The sequence below is a fragment of the Cherax quadricarinatus genome, chromosome 87, assembly GCF_038502225.1.
Source record: "Cherax quadricarinatus isolate ZL_2023a chromosome 87, ASM3850222v1, whole genome shotgun sequence".
Classification (NCBI taxonomy): domain Eukaryota; kingdom Metazoa; phylum Arthropoda; class Malacostraca; order Decapoda; family Parastacidae; genus Cherax; species Cherax quadricarinatus.
Window position 1 is genome coordinate 15,417,478 of NC_091378.1, and position 25,041 is coordinate 15,442,518.

Sequence of the window (25,041 nt, forward strand, 5' to 3'; positions counted from 1 at the left end):
CATGTGCCAACCCTCAGCAAGGGCAAGCATGTGCCAACCCTCAGCAAGGGCAAACATGTGCCAACCCTCAGCAATTGCAAACATGTGCCAACCCTCAGCAAGGGCAAACATGTGCCAACCCTCAGCAAGGGCAAACATGTGCCTACCTTCAGCAAGGGCAAACATGTGCCTACCCTCAATATGGGCAAACATGTGCCAACCCTCAGCAATGGCAAACATGTGCCAACCCTCAGCAAGGGCAAACATGTGCCTACCCTCAGCAAGGGCAAACATGTGCCTACCCTCAACATGGGCAAACATGTGCCTACCCTCAGCATGGACAAACATGTGCCTACCCTCAACATGGGCAAACATGTGCCTACCCTCAACATGGGCAAACATGTGCCAACCCTCAGCAAGGGCAAACATGTGCCTACCCTCAACATGGGCAAACATATACTTACCCTCAGCATGTGCACATTTATACTTTACTCAGCATTTTCCTGCTTTTGTCTGACCTCAACATGCCAACTGCACAAAACTAACATAGTCTATGTTAATATTAAAATACGTTCTTTGTAAATTTATAGTGTACGTTTTCTTTCATTCTCAAGGCAAACTATTCCTTCACGAAGGTGATACTTGTAATAAAGTTGGTAGAATTACCGACAATAAGTAAAGTAAAAGGACACAAGTGCAACTAATGTGACATTTATTGTGGCAACGTTTCGCTCTCCAGGAGCTTTATCAAGCCATTACAAACAGTACCCTCTGTGTCCATGTATTGTTTGTAATGGCTTGATAAAGGTGATACTTAGGTGCTGTTAACGGACCCTTGATCCAAGGAATTCGAGCTAAGCTTCCTTACTTAGATTGAAATTGATTACATTTCCCATACGTTGTTTTACTCTGGATGGTTTAACCATTTTCATTAATAATTGTAATAACGACAATAACAATAATTGTAATAAGATAGGATAAGATAAGATTTCGTTCGGATTTTTAACCCCGGAGGGTTAGCCACCCAGGATAACCCAAGAAAGTCAGTGCGTCATCGAGGACTGTCTAACTTATTTCCATTGGGGTCCTTAATCTTGTCCCCCAGGATGCGACCCACACCAGTCGACTAACACCCAGGTACCTATTTGCTGCTAGGTGAACAGGACAACAGGTGTAAGGAAACGTGTCGAAATGTTTCCACCCGCCGGGAATCGAACCCGGGAGCTCCGTGTGTGAAGCGGGAGCTTTAGCCACCAGGCCACCGGGTCATCCAAGAACAGGTACACATAAATACAGTTACATAAATTATTATACATAGCAGCATATGTACAGATTTCCTAGAATAACCCAAAAAAATGTCAAGGTGACTTTTTTCCAATGGAGTCCTTGCAATATCTCGCTACTTAAACCTTAAAAAATAAAACAGCAAAGTAACTCGGTTTTATGTAGAACAGTTACAATAAAAGGATATATAATAGGGATAAGGTAAACGGAGTTATTTACAATAGAATTAAAGAGATGATCATATCACAGTAATAGGTACATGTATGGAAATAAGTAAAGGACCCCAATGGAAATAAGTCACTCTGTCTGACTTTTTTTGGGTTATCCTAGGTTCTCTACACATATGCTGCTATGTATGATAATTCTATGTAACTGTATTTGTGCATACCTGAATAAACTTACTTACTTACCTACTTATGTTAGCTCTCTTATTGAATTGGTTCATACTGTGACTGGCTTTGACATGCGCAGCTAGTCCATCCACTTCTTTATTACTGTACAATAAAAGGTGCTTGAAGCCTGACCTCCTACCGGGAGTACTACGAAGTAAGTTTATTCAAGTATACACAAATACAGTTACATAATTATGACACATAGCAGCATATGCGTAGAGAACCTGGGATAACCCAAAAAAGTCAGATAAAGTGACTTATTTCCAGTGGGGTTCATTGTGTCTCCTTCCTCTAGTACTATACTTGTTTTGGTTCTCAGCCATCACAAACTTAGCAGTAAGATATTCTGCAGGAGGCAGTTAATGTAGATATAAACTTGTTGTGATAGAAACACAGGCCTTATCTCTAGGCTTTATTGAACATAGAATCTTCATAGTACTTCTGCAACAACAAAATATAATGACTAGTACATCTAATAATGGCTTCTACAGGGATGGTGATGTCTTGCATATGTCAAGAGAAAAGTTATAACTACAGGCCACATATTTAAACTCACCATGTAATCTGCATCGGTGATAAATGGATAAAGTAGGAGAGAATCACACACCATATGTTGGTGCCCATGACGCACGCCAAACTGTTGTTGTTGTTAAGGGCCCCTAGAGGTGGTGCAGTATTATCCTGCTGCTGCTCCCCACAGGACCAGTATCACTACAAAACTACTAGTGGAAGAAAGACGGGTTAGTAGGAGTATAGGCAATGAGAGTGAAGAATTATGGAGTAAATAATATTAGAGTGCTCAGTTGAAGTTTGTGATGACAAGAAAGTGGGTGCAGGAGGGAAGAAGAGCGATTGATTGAATGATGTAAAGAGAATAATAAGTGAGAAAAGTTAGGATATGAGAGGCTTTTACAAAGCAGAAGTGATACAAGGAGGGAGGAGTATATGGAGAGAGAAAAATAGAGGTTAAGAGAGTGGTGAAGCGAAGTAAAAAGAGTAAATGAGAGAGTGGGTCAGATATTATCAACAAATTTTGCTGAGAATAACAAAAAAGTTTTGGAGTGAGATTAATACCTAGGGAACGAATGGATTTAACAATTAAAAATAGCTAACAAGAGTTATTAGTCGGAGAGTTAGAAGTATCAGGAAGATGGAGTGAATATTTTTTTACCTCCCAAGTCATAGCCAGACACAGGCGTGCCTCGTTGTGCTCCGCGTTTTCGGGTGTTTTCACGGTCGCTCTTACGTGCTAGAACTTTAATTTGTGTCATCAATCCTATACGATACATCCCTCTAGCGCCTGGAACCAATCTTGGGCGGAAAACATTATATACTGAGTCAAAAAAGGAGAATTAGTGTGCATACCTAGCAGAGTTTACTGCCAGAGGGGAATCATAGGCCTGTCCCGTGTGAAAAAAAATAATAATAATTGAACTTTGTGTCAGAGGAAAGAAAGTCTCCCTGATAACATTGAGTATACATAGTGTATAGTGTATACTATAGTGGCTCCCTAGTATATTGATGATAAAGGCTAAAGTGTCATTTGAAAACAGGTGAATTTGTAAATGAAGTGATAAGCCTATAGAGGCAGGTGCCAGAAGTCGCCAGAATCTTACCACAGGTCAGCTGTTTTTAATAATCTTCCTGGCCTGCTAGTGTACTCGCATATAATCTAGTGATACCAGTGAATAGCAGAATACAGTGCTGTAGTAGCAACTAACCAGTATTATAATGGTACTTAGTGGAGTGGAGTGACTTTCATTAGTTTCTTTTTTTCTTGAAATACGAGACGTTACTGTGAATTTCATATAACCTGTAGTTACCAGCGGTCGCAATATACACAACGAGAAGCAATTATTACTACAGAAAAAGCGTCCTTCCTCCAAAATTTGCACCAGTCAACTATAGTGATAATATAGCATTTATTGTGGTGGAGACCGAAAAAAAAAAAAAAAATAGAAAAGCTAGATACAGCGATTGATAAACAAGGGTGGAGGTCGACCGTCGTCATTGTAGGAGTGCCAGCAGTCACCGGCTCTTCAACACGCAAGTTATACTTTTGTATCAATCAAATCACATATTACTCGGGTAGATAATTTCCAGTAGATCCTTCATGTGTTAGCTCAAATCACCGACCAGTATGTTTTAAATAAGTGACCCACTGATCAGATCAGATAGACTGGTCTGAACCCTTGACTGGTCCGAACCCTTAACTGGTCCGAACCCTTGACTGGTCCGAACCCTTGACTGGTCCGAACCCTTGACTGGTCCGAACCCTGGACTGGTTTCAAACGGTTTCGTGCACTACCTAGCAGGTTATTAATAGAATTTTCAAGAGGTTGCTAGTAGAATTGCAGTAAATCAACCATTCAAATCATTATGAAGCCCTGTGTAGTCTGTGGTCAGTCAAACAAACGGGCTTCCACATGCATAAATTGTCATTTTTGTGGAAATTGGTGTCACGCCCCTTGTGCAGATATCCAAGAACTAGCTACAAGCAGTATTAAAACAGGGAAGTGTTTTTGGGTATGCCCAAATGAGATAAATCTGTGGACTAAAATCATAAGGGTATTAAAAGAGGTCAACATCAAAGCTGCTTTCATAGAAAACCTGGAAGCTTTCTACAACAGATGGGAACATAAAAAGTCTGGGCTGAATGGTACTGCCCTTGATACTGGCCATGTAGTCAGAAACTGTAAGGCTGGAGATGATGTCCTGGTAGTCAGTAAATGGGGGGCTGATAGTGCTGTCCTGGGAGACAGTAATGGTGAAGCTGGAGGTGCTGTCCTGGGAGACAGTAATGGTGAAGCTGGAGGTGCTGTCCTGGGAGACAGTAATGGTGAAGCTGGAGATGCTGTCCTGGGAGACAGTAATGGGGAAGCTGGAGATGCTGTCCTGGGAGACAGTAATGGTGAAGCTGGAGATTTTGTCCAGGTAGTCGGGAATTATATGCAGGAAGGAATACATATAAATGACCTCATAGGGGACAGGAGCCATAGTAGGGAAACAAGTGTAGTCAAAGATAAGATAAAACCAATATTGCAAACTAGAAATACCGCAGGAAATAGCAAACAAGAGGACTCCACTAGCAATAGTGAGGATATATTACCAAAAACAACTGGTGGGAGCTCCATTGTTGGTGCTAGGGAGGATAGAAGTAAGACAGGGAAACATGCACCAACAGGGAATACAGTCACAGAAACCCAAGGCAAACGGAAACCAAGCCTGTGCACATACTATGCACTCGGTATCTGCTGGCATGGGAAATCTGGAAAAACAGATGGGACGTGCAACTATGACCACCCTAGAAAATGCCATACCCATATGACAACAGGAAAATGCAAACTCCCTTCCTGTAAGCTTTTTCACCCTGAACTGTGTACCTCTTCAGTACAGGAAAGACTGTGCTATAACTTAAATTGCCAGGCATACCATCTAAAGGGGACAAAAAGATACAAAACATCCAGGCCATGGGAAAACCTGGGTAGCCACAGCCACTCAAGAAGGAGAGGTTTTTTAGTGCCAGGAAGGAAAAAAAACTGGCAGGAAATGGCAGAAATCGTACACCAAATCCAGTCATTCCTGGAGTGGAACCACAGTCGATGGCCTCCACTCCAAACCAACAGATACAGATACTAATGCCGGAAAAAAAATCCCCCCCCAGTACCAACAATACCACCAGTCCGATAACATTCTTCTTTGCAAATATACAGGGTCTAAAGCCAGCAACAAACAACAAAATACCTTTCATCCGTGGACTGCTTGCAGAGGCAAAGGCAATGTTCGCGGCTTTCACTGAGACCCACATAAAGGATCACTTGGACAACGAAATATGGATCCCAGGTTACAACCTATACAGATGTGACAGAGTGAACAGGCAAAAGGGGGGGGTTGGCCTGTACATTGCAGAGTCACTTGTTTGCACAGAACTGCTAAATGCCTCAAATGATGTAGTGGAAGTTTTAGCAGTAAAGGTCGAGAACCAAAACCTAGTCATTGTGGTAGTCTACAAGCCTCCGGATGCAACATCCCAGCAATTCCAGGAACAGCTGTTAAAAATTGACCACTGTCTGGAAAACCTTCCAGCTCCTGCACCAAACATCTTGCTCCTGGGGGATTTCAACTTAAGGCACCTAAAATGGAGGAATATAGCAAATAATATTGTTGCAGTAATAACACCAGGAGGCAGCTCTGATGAAAACTCACACTCACGCGAGCTTTTAAATCTCTGCACAAAATTCAATTTAAACCAGCAAATAATAGAGCCTACTAGACTGGAGAATACACTAGACCTCATCTTCACTAACAATGATGATCTGATAAGAAATGTTACCATATCAAAAACAATATACTCAGATCACAACATAATTGAGGTTCAGTCATGTATGCGCGGAGCCCCAGACCGACATAATGAGATTAGTCATGAGGGAGCATTCACCAAATTCAACTTCAATAACAAAAACATAAAGTGGGACCAAGTAAACCAAGTCCTAACCGATATAAGCTGGGAAGATATACTAAGCAGCACAGACCCCAACTTATGCCTAGAACAGATTAACTCGGTGGCACTCGATGTATGCACAAGGCTTATTCCTCTAAGAAAAAGGAGGAGTAGATGTAAAACAGAAAGAGACAGGCGCTCCCTTTACAGGCGACGGAAAAGAATAACAGAGCGGCTAAAAGAGGTCAATATATCTGAAATGCGTAGGGAGACACTGGTCAGAGAAATAGCAAGCATCGAACTTAAGCTAAAAGAATCCTTTAGGAGTCAGGAATCGCGGGAAGAACTAAAAGCCATAAATGAAATCGAAAGAAACCCAAAGTATTTCTTCTCCTATGCCAAATCAAAATCGAGAACAACGTTCAGTATTGGGCCCCTACTTAAACAAGATGGGTCCTACCCAGATGACAGCAAGGAAATGAGTGAGCTACTCAAGTCCCAATATGACTCAGTTTTTAGCAAGCCGCTAACCAGACTGAGAGTCGAAGATCAAAATGAATTTTTTATGAGAGAGCCACAAAATTTGATGAACACAAGCCTATCCGATGTTATCCTGAAGCCAAATGACTTCGAACAGGCGATAAATGACATGCCCATGCACTCTGCCCCAGGGCCAGACTCATGGAACTCTGTGTTCATCAAGAACTGCAAGAAGCCCCTATCACGAGCCTTTTCCATCCTATGGAGAGGGAGCATGGACACGGGGGTCGTCCCACAGTTACTAAAAACAACAGACATAGCCCCACTCCACAAAGGGGGCAGTAAAGCAACAGCAAAGAACTACAGACCAATAGCACTAACATCCCATATCATAAAAATCTTTGAAAGGGTCCTAAGAAGCAAGATCACCACCCATCTAGAAACCCATCAGTTACACAACCCAGGGCAACATGGGTTTAGAACAGGTCGCTCTTGTCTGTCTCAACTATTGGATCACTACGACAAGGTCCTAAATGCACTAGAAGACAAAAAGAATGCAGATGTAATATATACAGACTTTGCAAAAGCCTTCGACAAGTGTGACCATGGCGTAATAGCGCACAAAATGCGTGCTAAAGGAATAACAGGAAAAGTCGGTCGATGGATCTATAATTTCCTCACTAACAGAACACAGAGAGTAGTCGTCAACAGAGTAAAGTCCGAGGCAGCTACGGTGAAAAGCTCTGTTCCACAAGGCACAGTACTCGCTCCCATCTTGTTCCTCATCCTCATATCCGACATAGACAAGGATGTCAGCCACAGCACCGTGTCTTCCTTTGCAGATGACACCCGAATCTGCATGACAGTGTCTTCCATTGCAGACACTGCAAAGCTCCAGGCGAACATCAACCAAATCTTTCAGTGGGCTGCAGAAAACAATATGAAGTTCAACGATGAGAAATTTCAATTACTCAGATATGGTAAACATGAGGAAATTAAATCTTCATCAAAGTACAAAACAAATTCTGGCCACAAAATAGAGCGAAACACCAACGTCAAAGACCTGGGAGTGATCATGTCGGAGGATCTCACCTTCAAGGACCATAACATTGTATCAATCGCATCTGCTAGAAAAATGACAGGATGGATAATGAGAACCTTCAAAACTAGGGAGGCCAAGCCCATGATGACACTCTTCAGGTCACTTGTTCTATCTAGGCTGGAATATTGCTGCACACTAACAGCACCTTTCAAGGCAGGTGAAATTGCCGACCTAGAAAATGTAGAGAGAACTTTCACGGCGCGCATAACGGAGATAAAACACCTCAATTATTGGGAGCGCTTGAGGTTCCTAAACCTGTATTCCCTGGAACGCAGGAGGGAGAGATACATGATTATATACACCTGGAAAATCCTAGAGGGACTAGTACCGAACTTGCACACGAGAATCACTCACTACGAAAGCAAAAGACTTGGCAGACGATGCACCATCCCCCCAATGAAAAGCAGGGGTGTCACTAGCACGTTGAGAGACCATACAATAAGTGTCAGGGGCCCGAGACTGTTCAACTGCCTCCCAGCACACATAAGGGGGATTACCAACAGACCCCTGGCAGTCTTCAAGCTGGCACTGGACAGGCACCTTAAGTCAGTTCCGGATCAGCCGGGCTGTGGCTCGTACGTTGGTTTGCGTGCAGCCAGCAGCAACAGCCTGGTTGATCAGGCTCTGATCCACCAGGAGGCCTGGTCACAGACCGGGCCGCGGGGGCGTTGACCCCCGGAACTCTCTCCAGGTAAACTCCAGGAACTGTTCAATGTTGATGAAGATAGAGAAGCTGTGATTTCGTGTATTAGACAGGGTGATATAACATCTTGGAGTGAGGAAGAGCCAATTGTGTGGGTGGGGAAAGTGGAGGAGGCAGTGGTTAGAATGAAAGGGGTACAGCTGTTGGAACTGATGGGATAAAGACAAAAATGTTAAAGCAAATAGGGATACAGTTTTGGACTGGTTAGTGCATTTACTTAATAAATATGGAAGAGAGTAGGATGCATAGGGACTGCATAGAACATGCATAGTTTCTTTGTTTAAAGGCAAAGGGGGCAAGAAATAAGGGAAATAAGCCTGTTGAGTAAACCTAGTGAAGTGCATGGTAGAGTTATTATTGAAAGAATTTAAAGTAAGACGGAGATCAGCATCATAGAAGATCAAGGAGGCTTTAGGAAAGGTAGGGGGTGTATAGACCAAGTGTTTACAGTGAAACGTATAGGTGACCAGTGTTTGGATAAGGGTAAAGAGGTTTTTGTGGCATTTATGGATTTGGAAAAGGCACATGACAGGGTAGATAGGGGGGCAATGTAACATATGTTACAAATGTATGAAATAAGAGGAAGGCTACTGAAAACAGTGAAGAGTTTTTATGAGGATAGCGAGGCTCAGGTGAGAGTTTGTAGGAGAGAGGGAGATTATTTTCCAGTAAGAGTAGGTCTTAGATAGGTGTGTGTGATGTCACCATGGTTGTTCACTATATTTACAGAAGGGGTTGTAAGTGAAGTGAATGCTCGAGTGTTGGCAAGAGGTGTAGGATTGAAAGATAAAGAACCAAACACAAAGTGGGAGGTGCCACAGTTGCTCTTTGCTGATGACACTGTGCTTTTGGGAGTTTCTGAAGAGAAGTTGCAGAGGTTGGTGGATGAGTTTGGTAGGGTATGTAAAAGAAAATTAAAAGTGAACATAGGGAAGAGTAAGGTGATGAGGATAACAAAAATCTTAGGTAACGAAAGACTGGATATCAGATTGGAGGGAGTATGGAAGAAGTGAATATATTCAGATTGTTGGGGGTGAACTTGAAAGCTGATGGGTCTATGAAAGACGAGGTGTATCACAGAATAAATGAAGGGAAAAAGGCGAGTGGTGCAATGAGGAGTCTGTATAGACAAAGAACGTTATCCATGGAAGCAAAACAGGAAATGTATGAGAGTATAGTCATACCAATTCTCTTATATGTTTGTGAAGAATGGGTGGTAAATGCAGCAACAAGGAGAAGGATGGAGGTAGTGGAGATGTCGCGGATGAGAGCAATGTGTGGTGTGAATATAAGGCAACGAATGCATAGTTTGGAAATTAGGAGGAGGTGCAAGGTTACTAAAAGTATTATCCAGACAGGTGAGAAGGGGTTGTTGAGGTGTATCGGCCATTTAGAGAGGATGGAGCAAATTAGAATGACGTGGAGAGTGTATATGTCTGTAGTGGGAGGAAGGAGGGGTAGGGGTCGGTCTTGGAAAGCTTGGAAGGAAGAGGTATAGGAGGTTTTGTGTGCGAAGGACTTGGACTTCCAGAAAGCACGTGTGAGCTTATTAGACAGAAGCGAGTGGAGACAAGTGGTTTCTAGGATTCACGTGCTGCTCGAGTGAGAGCAAGGTAACATTTCTCAAGGGATTCAAAGAAAAGGGAAGGCCAGACTTAAGTTCTGGAGGTGGGAAGCACAGTGCCGGCGCTCTGAAGGGTGTCAATGTTGCCGTTTTATAACTGTGGTGTAGGCACGTCTCTGACAAGACAGTAATGGAGTGAATGATGATGAAAATGTTTCTTCTTTTCCGGGTCTTCCTGCCTTGAAGAGAAACGGCCGATGTGTGAGGAATTTTTTGACGTTTGATCAATTACTGACGTGTAATCAATAATAATTGACGTGTGAAATTGAAGACGACCAAGAGTTTGTTGGTAATTCACTTTATGCATAACGGGAGTGTGTTGAAGAATCTTGGTCCCTCGTCTCAGTTACACATATACATATATATGAGATAAAAATCTTCACCCCCCGTGGCTAGTCTTGCATTATTGAGATCGCCTGTCTGCGAGTGTTTGCACATTTGTATATGTGTATTTGCGTATTTACACATGTAATTTCTTGCATGTGTACGTGCGCCAGATGTATGCTTATATATATATATATATATATATATATATATATATATATATATATATATATATATATATATATATATATATAATGCTCCCAGTTATAGTGAGTTCTTAGAACTGTGTGAGCGTAATGTCGAGAACCGAGCCCAACTGTGGTGAATGTTTTCAGATATTTAGAAGTGAACTTGTCAGCAGATGCGTCTATGATAGACGAGTTCAATCATAAAAATAAAGGGAAAAAATGTGAGTGGTGTATCGAGGAGTCTTTGGAGACGAAGAACGTTATACATGGAAGCAAAGAGAGGAATGTATGAGAGTATAGTGGTACCAACGTTCTTACACGGGTGTGTAGAATGGGTGGTGAATGTCGCAACCAAGTAAAGGCTGGTGGCAGTGGATATACCGATTCTGAAGACAATATGTGGTGTGTATATTATTCTTGGAGATTAGAAGGTGTAGTGTTTCTTAAAATATTATCCAGAGGGCTGAGGAGGGGTTGTTGAGGTTTATTCGGGGATTTATAGATGGAGCAAAATAGAGTGACTTAGAGGACGTATAAATGTGTATTGGAAGGAAGGGGTGGGTTAAGTAGATTGTGTGTGCGAGGCTTGCGAACTTGAGTGCGTTAGATAAGAGCCAGTGGAGGCAAATGTTTTTTTATGATTTGACGTGCTGTTGGAGTCTAAGGAAGGTAACATTTATGAAGGGATTTGGGAAACCAGTTAGCTGGACTTGAGTCCTGGAAGTGGGAAGTACATTGCCTTCACGCTTAAGTAGGGGTAAAGATATGTTGCAGATTTTAAACTGCAGTTTTGACACGCTTCTGACAGTGATGGAGTGAGTGATGATGAAAGTCTTTCTTCCTTTTTTTTTTTTTGGGGGGGGGGGTCACCCTACTTCGGTGACAAGCTGCCTATATGTTTAAAAAAAATATTAATGTGATTAAACAGGATTCAAGTGAAAACTTCATCTACTGATGGTAGGTTGGTTAGAAAAATCAAAAAGGCACAATACCCTGACTGGAATACACAAATAACCCACACATAGGAGAAACTTACCACGACGTTTCGGTCCGACTTGGACCACAAACTAATAACAGTAATAATAGCCACTGCATGCGGGTTATTTGTGTATAAATGCCGGAATCGCTATTATGTATGATTTCAATATATTCGTTTGAAAACGTCTAGATTTATACACAATTTGTGGGCATTTTGTTGGGAAATTCTCACTAATTTATGGAAAGTAGCTGAGATCGAAGCGGCAACACTGGTGGAAGAGTGGAACAGTACCGTCTACCAGGGTTGGGGAGTGTACTTGAGGTAGTGAGAGTGGTGTGTGGTGGCCCGGGAGGTACACAAGTATGGGGTGCAGTGGGAACTTTAGCGCGGGTTTCTTTCTTGTTGCGTTATTAACTCTCGCAGAAGGTTGGTTTCTGGTGATCTGTACGTTTTTTTTATGTGCTGGTGACTGTTTGTTAACTGTTTTGAAACCACCCCCATCAACCATGGTACTGTCAAATTAAGGCATACCCAGCCCTAAACTAATTCTAACCTTCCTCTAAGGAATACCAGGTCTGAAACCATACTGAGAAGGAATCTTCTTATATCAGTTCTTCTCGGTATTCTGTGCGTCGTTATCACATTATCCTTAGTCCTTCTGTCCTCAGACATTATCAGGTTTAACTCCTGTACTCACTCCACGTAACTTACACCCCTTAATTCCAGAACTAGTCTTGATGTAAATCTTTGAACTCTCCCCAGTTTCATTTAAATATCTGATTAGGTGCAGGATCCATAATGGTTCTGCATACTCAATGAGACCAATATCCTAAAATACATAAGCACATTAAGTGTATTAATAAGACAGGATCCTCTGCTTATGGGGAGTGTGGTAATGGGTGCTGCAGTACATGTACATACAGTACACGTGATACCCAACAGTACCATCCACCTGGAGTTACCTAGACAGGGTTTTGGGGGTCAACGCCCCCCGCGGCTCGGTCTGAGACCAGGCCTCATGGCGGATCAGGGTTTCATCAACCAGGCTGTTACTGCCGGCCGCACGCCGGCATAAAAGAATGTCATTTTATTCCTGGCACAGTTATACGATATGACACTATTACTACTGAAAAGCTGGCAGTTAACCAGGTGCCATAATACGTCCCAAACTTAAGTTAACCTCACAACGTGTTATGTTATTTTACTAATAGAAAATTGAGTGAAGTATGTACATCACTCTGGTAAGAACTATGTACATCACTCGGGTAAGAACTATGTACATCACTCGGGTAAGAACTATGTACATCACTCGGGTAAGAACTATGTACATCACTCGGGTAAGAACTATGTACATCACTCGGGTAAGAACTATGTACATCACTCGGGTAAGAACTATGTACATCACTCGGGTAAGAGCTGTGTACATCACTCGGGTAAGAACTATGTACATCACTCGGGTAAGAACTATGTACATCACTCGGGTAAGAACTATGTACATCACTCGGGTAAGAACTATGTACATCACTCGGGTAAGAACTATGTACATCACTCGGGTAAGAACTATGTACATCACTCGGGTAAGAACTATGTACATCACTCGGGTAAGAACTATGTACATCACTCGGGTAAGAACTATGTACATCACTCGGGTTAGAACTATGTACATCACTCGGGTAAGAACTGTGTACATCACTCGGGTAAGAACTGTGTACATCACTCGGGTAAGAACTGTGTACATCACTCGGGTAAGAACTATGTACATCACTCGGGTAAGAACTGTGTACATCACTCGGGTAAGAACTATGTACATCACTCGGGTAAGAACTGTGTACATCACTCGGGTAAGAACTATGTACATCACTCGGGTAAGAACTATGTACATCACTCGGGTAAGAACTATGTACATCACTCGGGTAAGAACTATGTACATCACTCGGGTAAGAACTATGTACATCACTCGGGTAAGAACTATGTACATCACTCGGGTAAGAACTATGTACATCACTCGGGTAAGAACTATGTACATCACTCGGGTAAGAACTATGTACATCACTCGGGTAAGAACTATGTACATCACTCGGGTAAGAACTGTGTACATCACTCGGGTAAGAACTGTGTACATCACTCGGGTAAGAACTGTGTACATCACTCGGGTAAGAACTATGTACATCACTCGGGTAAGAACTGTGTACATCACTCTGGTAAGAACTATGTACATCACTCGGGTAAGAACTGTGTACATCACTCGGGTAAGAACTATGTACATCACTCGGGTAAGAACTATGTACATCACTCGGGTAAGAACTATGTACATCACTCGGGTAAGAACTATGTACATCACTCGGGTAAGAACTGTGTACATCACTCGGGTAAGAACTATGTACATCACTCGGGTAAGAACTGTGTACATCACTCGGGTAAGAACTGTGTACATCACTCGGGTAAGAACTATGTACATCACTCGGGTAAGAACTATGTACATCACTCGGGTAAGAACTATGTACATCACTCGGGTAAGAACTATGTACATCACTCGGGTAAGAACTATGTACATCACTCGGGCAAGAACTATGTACATCACTCGGGTAAGAACTATGTACATCACTCGGGTAAGAGCTGTGTACATCACTCGGGTAAGAACTATGTACATCACTCGGGTAAGAACTATGTACATCACTCGGGTAAGAACTGTGTACATCACTCGGGTAAGAACTATGTACATCACTCGGGTAAGAACTATGTACATCACTCGGGTAAGAGCTGTGTACATCACTCGGGTAAGAACTATGTACATCACTCGGGTAAGAACTATGTACATCACTCGGGTAAGAACTGTGTATCGGGTAAGAACTATCAACACTCGGGTAAGAACTATGTATCACTCGGGTAAGATCTGTGTACATCACTAGGGTAAGAACTATGTACATCACTCGGGTAAGAACTATGTACATCACTCGGGTAAGAACTATGTACATCACTCGGGTAAGAACTGTACATCACTCGGGTACAACACTCGGGTAAGAACTATGTACATCACTCGGGTAAGAACTCGGGTAAGAACTAAGGGTAAGAACTGTGTACATCACTCGGGTAAGAACTATGTACATCACTCGGGTAAGAACTATGTACATCTCTCGCGTAAGAACTATGTACATCACTCAGGTATCACTCGGGTAAGAACTATGTACATCACTCGGGTAAGAACTATGTACATCACTCGGGTAAGAACTATGTACATCACTCGGGTAAGAACTATGTACATCACTCGGGTAAGAACTATGTACATCACTCGAGTAAGAACTATGTACATCACTCGGGTAAGAACTGTGTACATCACTCGGGTAAGAACTGTGTACATCACTCGGGTAAGAACTGTGTACATCACTCGGGTAAGAACTGTGTACATCACTCGGGTAAGAACTGTGTACATCACTCGGGTAAGAACTGTGTACATCACTCGGGTAAGAACTGTGTACATCACTCGGGTAAGAACTGTGTACATGTACATCACTCGGGTAAGAACTGTGTACATCACTCGGGTAAGAACTATGTATATCACTCGGGTAAGAACTATGTACATCACTCGGGTAAGCAACAGTTCCATAAACACCTACGTTGATTTGCGGTTTGTAGCCAGTTTCTCTGTTACATTTGCATGCCTCCAGCCATAAGAAATAACTAGTTATAACGTAACACCCCGCGAAAACAAGAAGGGTACTAAGTGAGGTAGACATAACTATGTTGGATTTTCTCCGTTTAAGATGCGTTCGTCAGAATTCCTGTTTGATTGTTTTGGTGAAGTTGAGATGACAAGCTGCCTTAGCCAACTTGTATATGGAGCACATGGAAGCTGAACACTTCACCAACATCATCCCCACCAGCGTTACTTAATTACGTGGACGACGTCCTCATAATAACTCCCAAACATTTTGATATGTGGAATCTTCAGGCAAGAATCAACGATGTTGAACCGGCGATCCAGTTTACACTAGAAGAGTCTAATCACAAGCTACCTTTTCTAGACGTCCTAATTCACAAAGTAGATAATTTAAGATTTCAAGTTTTCTGTAAACCTACAAACAAAAAAATCACACTTTATTCCAGTCAAAATACTAAGTATTACGACCCAGGTAATCAAGGCCTGTTATACTGGGTGTAAAGGGAACTTGGAGCGAAAATCATCACAGCTGAAAACTTTGAATTACATTTTCCTTCGCCAAGTACAAACAGATGTATGTACACTATATACACTATGTATAGCAATAGTTAGTGTGAATGTATGCTGTGGTAAGCCAAGGCAACAATAGAAGCCGAAAGATAGAGACCACCGTGCTTCAACCAGCAGAATGAATCTGACAAGGGTGAAAATGTGAGTGGTAACCAGGTCACCTTCACAATTGCCAGATCTGCATTGTGATTGGTTGAACCTTGGCACTGATCTGACGATGGGGCCCCCTGAATCGTCAGACCCTTAGTGCCTGGTTCGCTGGTTGGGGAGGTAGCCTATGTGAAAATATGAACATACTCCAAATATAGGTTACGTACACTTTGCATGCCACACTAAGAGCATACCGAATTTGTAGTCCTGAGTTTCTTGACGAGGAATGTACATGCATACACCAAACCTTTTGCGATCTACATTTTCCTTCCTTATTCATCGAAGACTGCAAGAAAAGAGCCCTGCAGATCATTAATTTTCCACACACCAACACCACTCCTAACAAAGTTATAATCCTTTCCAACAGCCGGGTTGCATTGAACGTTCCTAAAGTACTTGCACAAACTAACACTAGTCTCTCCATCGCATCCTGTACTTCCATGAGGGATCTAGCCAGGACAAAATTGAAAAAGCACGAACCAGTCAATGCAAAAATTTACACTATACCTTGTGGAGGCTGCGACAGAATATATGTAGGTGAAACAGCAAAGAACCTCAAAACATGTCTCATGTAGGAACGATAACTTGAACAGTGCCTGTGTACAACACCGAAATTCCACCAATCACCTAATGAAATTCGACGACGCCCGACTAGTGATCAAAGAGCCTAATTTCTGCAGACGTAAATGCCTTGAATTATCATTAATCGCTGTTTCTAACACAAGCAAAATAAAGGCAGCTTCATCATCTCTGAAGTATTAGCAAAACAATGAAAAATAAACCCATAGTTGCTGCTGATAACACTACACAAGAGCATAACAGAGGAGGAACACTGGAACAGACCTTCTCAAATCCAACCACAAAAAGAAATATTTGTCCAGCAATAGGCTTTTATAACCTTTTTACTCACGTACAAGTTGACTTTTCTACCACATATTACTACTACTACCACTAGTATTACAACTACTGCAACTCACTCTAAGCCTATATATATACCATCTGTGTTCATGTATTGTTCGTAACGGCTTCTTAAAGCTCCTGGAGGGCGAAACATTGCCACAATAAAATGTCACATTAGTTGCACTTGTCCTTTTTGCCTAAAATTGTTGGTGATTTTACCAATATTAATACAATTAGTATACTGCAAGACAAACAGCTGCATGGAAGTGGTATGTTCACTGGTAGTATTGCAGCACTATTTACCACTCTGAGTGCTTCTAAAATATGTCTAAGCAAAACCACTGACGATAACTTAGGGTGTTCAGTTACTGCTTTGATATAAATAATTCCTAAATTGTTGCCTTGAAGGAGTGCATTGATGATCTTGCAGTATTAACCACTTGTTAACTTTCAGGAGAGGAGGTTCGAGTATTCACTTTGCAGCCAGACATATGGATTCCACCCAAGACTGATGTTTACATGAGATTCAATATGAGCAACCAGCAGGTAGCAACTAGTGTCACAAACTTTACAGTCTGCTCTAGATATTATAGTACAGCCATAACTACACTGCAGGTTCTTCTCTCTTACGCTACAGCTGAAGACTTCTCAAATGCTATCATGATGTGTAAGTATTTTGTAGTCAAACTAAGATAAGTACAAATTCTCTTCCTTTGACTTCATCAGTAAATGAATGATATTAATTACAATTTTCCTATTCTCCAGATGCTATTGATGGTACGCCCTTCTTTCGATACAACAACAAACCTCAGCCAGTCATCGAGGAACTCAACTTACCTACTTACCTACGACAGTGGCGGCACTTCTGCCATGTCTTTTCCGGTGACATATACACGATGTACGTTGACGGGAAGGCACTGGCGAATGGTCCTATTAAGGTAAATGACAGAGTTCTCCCACTCAATGGTACCTTTGTCATAGGACAAGAACAAGACAGACTGTCGGGAAGATTTCAATCTGATCAAGTTTTCAAAGGATTTGCAACTCAGATAAATTTTTGGAACTATGGGCTTTCTAAAACAGATGTAGAGATGGTAGCTTCTTGCAAGGAAAATATGAAGGGGAATATTTTTTCTAGTGACAGAGAGAATTTTGAACTTTTTAAGGTAAACGTTACTTTATGGTCCCTACAAAGACTTTGCTTACAAACTGAAGAATTTTTAATTTTTCCTGAAGGACGCACATTTGTCAGTTCATCGAGAATATGTCGTTTAACTGGATCCGTTTTGTATGCTCCTCCTACCAAGACGATAAATAAAAAAGTACACAAAACCCGTCTAGAAGAGAATATATGCGCCAAAACTGACATTTGGGTTGGCATAACAGACGTACAGGAGGAAGGAGTGTGGAGAAGACTGAGTGACAACAAGATTCTGACAGACATATTTTGGGCAGCGGGACAACCTGACAACATAAAATTGGAAAACTGCGCTTTAGCTAACCCGAGAGACTCTAGATGGATGGACATCAGCTGCAAGAATGTCAAGGCTTGTGCACTTTGTCAAGAACAAATTATGTCACCGCTATTTCTTCGAGGCATTTGCAGGGAAAGACTGACTGAAATTATGTTTGAAATACTAGGATATTACCAAAGAAAGCCATTTTTCCATGGATTTTATGGGCTAATGATAATACAGCCAAGTGACAAGCAATGGTTTTTAACTGATACAGTACTAAACGAATCCCTGGCCTTCTTGAGTATAGCATCTGAAACTGTCTACCCATTTGGGAGACACAGCTGGACGTTGCTGAGCTCAATATGTGAGCAAGCTGTGGGAAACACCATTGAAATGAGTTTGTCTACATGTCATAGTGGACAATACATGTGTGACAATGGTGAATGTGTCGATCTGGACTCCCGTTGTGACGCCAAGTCAGACTGCAGCGACGAAACAGACGAAGACAATTGCTCCGTCCTTCAAGTGCCTGAAGGTTACCGCAGCTTCAAACCGCCTAAGAATATTAACGACCCTTCGAAGCCTCTCCAACCTAGCCTAATATTTAATTTTTTGCGTTTTCTTAAAATTGAAGATGTTGAAAAAACTATTGATCTAGAGTTTGTTGTCAACATAGAGTGGAGAGATTCAAGGCTCAAGTATACTAACCTAAGAGATGATATACATGCTAATAAATTGTCAAAAAAAGAGACGGACAGCATATGGAGACCAAGATTAACATTTCCCAATGTGAAAGATGGTAAATTAGTAAAGATAGAAGAAATTTTTTATATTCAGAAGATAAACATCTCTGTCACCACTGACTTCAACGCTGTTAATATGGGTAAGTGAAAAAAAAATCGTCTTTCAAGTTATAACAAATTCACACAAATGCACATGCACAAATACACACATTCACACGTGTAAACACACACATGAATATATGCCCATAAACGCACTGTACACATGCATGTACACATGTACACGAGGCTTGGAAATAAATCTCGACCTTCCTAAATTCAGTATGATGAGTAGATACAAACACTCACAGTCAAATAACTACATTTAAAACACTGAGGTTTGTCAGGACAGATAAACTCACCTTCCGAGAAAATAAATATATATTCTACATAGCACAAAACCTGCCTTCCACATATTTCACATGTGATAAAATACCACACTAATACACTGCTACTAGTGTTAGGCTATGCGAAAATCACAAATACCAGTGATAATGGGTCTCCATGGCGTCCCCATTGTGTCGGGTTCCAGAGTGTAGCTAAAACTTATTACTTTTGTACTTGGTTGGTAAGACACATAGGCAACAGTTAGGCAACTTTATTCCGAAACGTTTCGCCTACACAGTAGGCTTCTTCAGTCGAATACAGAAAGTAGGCAGGAACAGTAGAGATGTGAAGACGATGTAATCAGTCCATCACCCTTGAAGTCGTAGAATTTGAGGTTGTCAGTGCCTCAGTGCAGAGACTTAAGTCTCTGCACTGTCGCTTGATCTTCAGATAGGTCCTATGGAATAGAACTTCTCCAGGCTGAGGCACTGACAACCTCAAATTCTACGACTTCAAGGGTGATGGACTGATTACATCGTTTTCACATCTCTACTATTCCTGCCTTCTTTCTGTATTCGACTGAAGAAGCCTACTGTGTAGGCGAAACGTTTCGGAATAAAGTTGCCTAACTGTTGCCTATGTGTCTTACCTACCAACCTGTCGGCATTGTATACCATTTCGATAATTTTGTACTTGCTACAACTCACACAGGCCCCACACCACTACCAGGGGCATGCCCATGCCAGGACCCACTTAACAGTAAGGACATAAGAACATAAGGAACATTGCAACAGGTCTACTGACCCATGCGAAGCAGGTCCATGCCACCCTCCCCCGGCCTACAACAATGACCACCTAGTCAGGTCACTTCCACTTAAGGAGCACGGCACCAGACCTGGTAGCCCAGGCTAGTAAGGTCCGACTCTCACCCACCCACACCCACTCATGTATTTATCCAACTTATTTTTAAAACTACACAACGTCTTAGCTTCTATGGCGGTACTCGGGAGTTTGTTCCACTTATCCACAACTCTATTACCAAACCAGTGCTTTCCTATATCCTTCCTGAATCTGAACTTTTCCAACTTGAAACCATTGCTGCGAGTCCTGTCTTGGCAAGATATTTTCAGCACGCTATTTACATCCCCTTTATTCCTGTTTTCAATTTACACACGTCAGTCATATCTCCCCTAATTCTACGCCTTTCGAGAGAGTGCAGATTCAGGGCCTCAGTCTATCCTCATAGGGAAGATTTCTGACACATGGGATCAACTTTGTCATCCTCCTCTGTACGTTTTCCAGAGCATTTATATCCATTCTGTAATACGGTGACCAGAACTGAGCAGCATAGTCTAAATGAGGCCTAACCAAGGATATATAGAGTTGAAGAACAACCTGAAGACTTCTATTATTTATACTTCTAGATATGAAGCCAAGAATTCTGTTAGCTTTATTGCGAACACTAATTCACTGTTGTCTTGGTTTTAGATCACTGCTAACCAGAACTCCTAAATCCTTTTCGCAATCAGTAGTATTAAGATCTACACTATTCAGTTTATAAATGGCATGGTTATTGTCCTGTCCAACATTTAGCACTTTGCATTTGTCAATATTAAACTGCATCTGCCACTTCTCCGACCATTGCATCAGTCTATTCAAATCATCCTGGAGTGCTCTAGTGTCCTCAATAGAATAAGTTGGACGGCCGATTTTGGTGTCATCAGCAAATTTGCTTATGTCGCAATCTATTCTCTCATCTATATCGTTTATGTAATTTGTGAACAACAAGGGGCCCAACACTGACCCCAAAACAACCTGCGTCCGAAGCATCACGACCAAAAACCCACACACTACTTAACCTGACTCCAAGACATCTTTCCGACCATTGTTCCCTAGTGATGCTAATGATGTCACTCCCAGTCCCGTGTGTACTAAACACGGACAGTCCAACTGCCCGTGTCTGATACACGTCCACTTAAGTGATGACAAGATTTATACATTTATGGAGCACTTTCTCCTTGCAATATAAATTAACTATTTTATATAGAATTTATTACAACAATGCAGCAGCCTGCATAACGATGTAGCAGCCTGCATAACGATGTAGCAGCCTGCATAACGATGTAGCAGCCTGCATAATAATGCACCAGCCTGCATAACAACGTTGCAGACTGCATAACGATGTAGTAGCCTGCATAACAATGCAGCAGCCTGCATAATAATGCACCAGCCTGCATAACAACGTTGCAGACTGCATAACGATGTAGTAGCCTGCATAACAATGCAGCAGCCTGCATAACGATGCAGCAGCCTGCATAATGTTGCAGCCTGCATAACGATGTAGCAGCCTGCATAACGATGTAGCAGCCTGCATAATAATGCAGCAGCCTGCATAACAACGTTGCAGACTGCATAACGATGTAGTAGCCTGCATAACAATGCAGCAGCCTGCACAACAATGCAGCAGCCTGCGCAACAATGCAGCAGCCTGCATAACAATGCAACATCCTGCACAACAATGCAGCAGCCTGCGCAACAATGCAGCAGCCTGCATAACAATGCAGCAGCCTGTATAACAATGCAGCAGCCTGCACAATGCAGCAGCCTGCGCAACAATGCAGCAGCCTGCATAACAATGCAGCAGCCTGCGCAACAATGCAGCAGCCTGCGCAACAATGCAGCAGCCTGCATAACAATGCAGCAGCCAGCATAACAATGCAGCAGCCAGCATAACAATGCGGCAGCCTGCATAACAATGCAACATCCTGCATAACAATGCAACAGCCTGCACAACAACGCAGCAGCCTGCATAACAATGCAGCAGGCTGCACAACAATGCAGCAGCCTGCGCAACAATGCAGCAGCCTGCATAACAATGCAGCAGCCTGCATAACAATGCAGCAGCCTGCACAACAATGCAGCAGCCTGCATAACAAAGCAGCAGCCAGCATAACAATGCGGCAGCCTGCATAACAATGCAACATCCTGCATAACAATGCAACAGCCTGCACAACAACGCAGCAGCCTGCATAACAATGCAGCAGGCTGCACAACAATGCAGCAGCCTGCACAACAATGCAGCAGCCTGCGCAACAATGCAGCAGCCTGCATAACAATGCAACAGCCTGCACAACAACGCAGCAGCCTGCATAACAATGCAGCAGCCTGCACAATGCAGCAGCCTGCGCAACAATGCAGCAGCCTGCATAACAATGCAGCAGCCTGCATAACAATGCAGCAGCCAGCATAACAATGCGGCAGCCTGCATAACAATGCAACATCCTGCATAACAATGCAACAGCCTGCACAACAACGCAGCAGCCTGCATAACAATGCAGCAGGCTGCACAACAATGCAGCAGGCTGCACAACAATGCAGCAGGCTGCACAACAATGCAGCAGGCTGCACAACAATGCAGCAGGCTGCACAACAATGCAGCAGCCTGCACAACAATGCAACAGCCTGCACAACAATGCAGCAGCCTGCACAACAATGCAGCAGCCTGCACAACAATGCAGCAGCCTGCACAACAATGCAACAGACTACGTAACAATGCAGCAGCCTGCATAACAATGCAGCAGCCTGCACAACAATGCAGCAGCCTGCATAACAATGCAGCAGCCAGCATAACAATGCAGCAGCCTGCATAACAATGCAGCAGGCTGCACAACAATGCAGCAGGCTGCACAACAATGCAGCAGCCTGCACAACAATGCAACAGCCTGCACAACAATGCAGCAGCCTGCACAACAATGCAGCAGCCTGCACAACAATGCAGCAGCCTGCACAACAATGCAACAGACTACGTAACAATGCAGCAGCCTGCATAACAATGCAGCAGCCTGCACAACAATGCAGCAGCCTGCATAACAATGCAGCAGCCAGCATAACAATGCAGCAGCCTGCACAACAATGCAACAGCCTGCACAACAATGCAACAGACTACGTAACAATGCAGCAGCCTGCACAACAATGCAGCAGCCTGCACAACAATGCAACAGACTACGTAACAATGCAGCAGCCTGCATAACAATGCAGCAGCCAGCATAACAATGCAGCAGCCTGCACAACAATGCAACAGCCTGCACAACAATGCAACAGACTACGTAACAATGCAGCAGCCTGCATAACAATGCAGCAGCCAGCATAACAATGCAGCAGCCTGCACAACAATGCAGCAGCCTGCACAACAATGCAACAGACTACGTAACAATGCAGCAGCCTGCATAACAATGCAGCAGCCTGCACAACAATGCAGCAGCCTGCATAACAATGCAGCAGCCAGCATAACAATGCAACAGACTACGTAACAATGCAGCAGCCTGCACAACAATGCAGCAGCCTGCATAACAGCGTAAGTCATATGGTCAGAAAATGGCACCAGTGGTGAGAATCATTCTCTGACCACAAGAATCATTCCTTTGTTTTGTCACGGTTTCCAACGATTTATTTTTATTGCTATTTCTCTACACCAAATTTAGTAACACAAACAAAACTTAATTGGTACTTTTCTGGCGCTAAGATGCAGTAGGTGTTAGGTCAGCTGAAATTTATTTAGCGTGAATTACTGAGAATAATAATAATAATAATAATAATAATAATAATAATAATAATAATAATAATAATCAAAACTTCCCTCCATTTTACATATAAAATGGTCCAATCTGTACCTACAAACTTCAATTTCACTCTATCATCAAATTTGGAGGCATCTTTTTGAGTGTTTGAAGTTACTTCACAGAGGGTTTTGTCGTTCTTAATGATTATTGTCTCTTAGGTATTGACTAGCAATAATAATTGCTGTGATTCGTAATGCTATAAAATAAGATTTAAGCATTCACTTAAAGATGGAATCGTAAGTCACCATTCGTATCTCTCTACACTATTTTCATGAAAAATGTGAAAACAGGGGCATGACTCACGAAATCGTAATGACACGATTGCAAACATTTCGTCATGCTGACGGCTTTGAGGGGACTTGAGCTAGAGTTCGTCACGGCCATGCTAGCTGGAGATTCGTCATGTTGACGGCTTTGAGGGGACTTGAGCTAGAGTTCGTCACGGCCACGCTAGCTGGAGATTCGTCTGTAAAAACTTGCATTTGTGGTCACAGTGGTGTCTATGGTAACCTTCCTATGGTGTAGAAATATACCTAGTTGGATGAATCTTATTGTAGACAGCTGGTCCAGTGGCTAACGCGTCGGTCTGGAGTGTTATGACTCTCTGATCCCGGGTTCTAACCCACATCCGCGGTATGTGGGTAGAAGCAGCAGCTGGGTCAGGTCAGGTGCTGCTTCGAAAGTTTAGCTTCTGTTACAGATGAAGTCAAGTGATGCTGGAGGAGGTGAGACAGGATTACATCGAGAGTCTTGTGTTTAATATTTTTTAAGTGTACTGCAAAAGTTTTATTCTGCCGACATGATGAATAAGACAAGTGCAACACCTGGGTATCTGTTCAACGGGTTTAGACAAAATGCGTATACGTTCGGTGTTCTTTTCTTTGTAAATATGATGTACTTATTTGCAGTCTTTGATGTGTGAATGTGTGCTGCTGTGATTCACATTCCCCAGCAAAATGCCATGACGAAAATCAAAGGCTTACCATACAAAAGGGTCTTTTCGTCAGTTCATTATGCCGAGTAGCAGCCGTTAGCACGACGTCACGGCCTGCCGCCACACTCCACAGTGACTCCTCAGTGCTCAC